Source organism: Bombus huntii, unplaced genomic scaffold, assembly GCF_024542735.1.
Source record: "Bombus huntii isolate Logan2020A unplaced genomic scaffold, iyBomHunt1.1 ctg00000132.1, whole genome shotgun sequence".
NCBI lineage: Eukaryota > Metazoa > Arthropoda > Insecta > Hymenoptera > Apidae > Bombus > Bombus huntii.
Window position 1 is genome coordinate 58,966 of NW_026099380.1, and position 1,544 is coordinate 60,509.

The following is a 1,544-nucleotide window of genomic DNA, read 5'->3' on the forward strand; positions in this document are numbered from 1 at the left end:
CCTTATGGTATACTGTAGATAAGTATTTTAGAAAATAACAAGAATAAATCTAAATTATTCAGAGGTTCCAGTTTCGGCTTAGACATAAATACAGGACCATTTGCAAAGAAGAAAGGGTGCGTTTCTACAGCCTCGTTATAGTAACCATGAATACCAATCTCTGAATTACTGGTTACTAAACATAAATATCCTATAAAATTTAATATATTTCTTTAATTTTTAATACATACATGAGTTAGTAGTTCTAAATTATGAATCATCCTACCTGTGATATTACGCTTTTCCTTATAATATCATCACTCGAGTGAACAACATTAAGATCATGTAAACCATGTCATCCTATCTTACTGTGAAGATACTTAGTTATGTTATCTAACATTATAAAAATATCATCAAATTCAAGTCCTTTTATTCACATCACATGGCCACGACGATCTGGTTCTTCGTTATATAATGTTCTAAAATTTGTCGTATATATAGGATGTACAAACCGTGATATCAAGGTATCAGTTCTTCCTTCCCAAGGGACAGTTTCATTAAAATTCTGATAGAATTAAAAATTAATTATTAATATTCTAACAATCATATATGTTAAATACGTTATAGTCAACGATATATACCTGAGCGAATGTAGGGGTGATTCCTTGATAATTATAAATGTCATCAGCCCACATCATTGTGCCACTTCTTTGTACTCCAGCCTCTAGATTAACAGCCTAAACAAACATACGAAATTTTATAGAAGCTGTACAAAATATAGTATATATGCGCAATATTGAAGCGTTCAAGGGGATATAAAGGTAATGTACATCACATACACGTGTACTCTCATGCAACAAAATACAATTAGATTTAATAGTATAAGCTCTTTTATTCATCATAATAGATTGGAAATTTAAGTGTCTTACGAGGGTGAGTAAAAAGTTACCCGCTCTGTCGGTGTAGAATTTATTTTAAGCAATTGTCAAAAAAGACATACATCATTTTTTGACATAATCACTCGATTTCTGTATACACTTTGTCCATTTGCCGAAGGACCTTTATATTTTCTCATTAAAAAATGTTTTGGGCTGAGCTGCGAACCACGAATGCATCGTCGTCTTCACCTTTTCATCAGCTTTTTCGGCATCCATCTCGCACAAACTTTTTAAAATCCAAATCTGTCGTGCACTATTGCATAAGCAGAGCCGTGGCTGATTTGCAAATGATTTGCCACATTATCCAGTGTCACTCGTCTATTCCATAGAGCATAAGTTCATGAGCACGTTCAATGTTGTCATCGTGGATGTGGACGGGCGTCCAGCTGTTTTTTCATAACACTCGTGCGATCTTCTTTGAACTTTTGTGCCCATTCAAACACACTTCGTGACAAAACACTTTCTCCATAATGTGCATTAAATCTTTGATAAATATAGGCATCAAACATAACCTCCGACCACAAGAAACGAATCACAGCATCCTGCACTGTTTTCCTGCAAATCACCATTGCAAAGCGCCATTACTCGCGCAACGGTCACAAACGAATTGACGTAACACAAAGAAAC

The 1,544-nt window shown here is 34.6% G+C and overlaps 1 long non-coding RNA gene across 1 annotated transcript; it reads right to left on the bottom strand.

The window, feature by feature from the left end:
• Positions 1 to 346: 346 nt before the first annotated feature.
• On the bottom strand, positions 347 to 1,041 carry LOC126877207 (uncharacterized). Its single transcript, XR_007694827.1, has 3 exons — positions 929 to 1,041; positions 621 to 716; positions 347 to 544 (listed from the first exon to the last, which is right to left on the bottom strand). It is a non-coding gene; the product is annotated as an uncharacterized LOC126877207 (long non-coding RNA).
• Between the last annotated feature and the right edge of the window lie 503 nt (positions 1,042 to 1,544).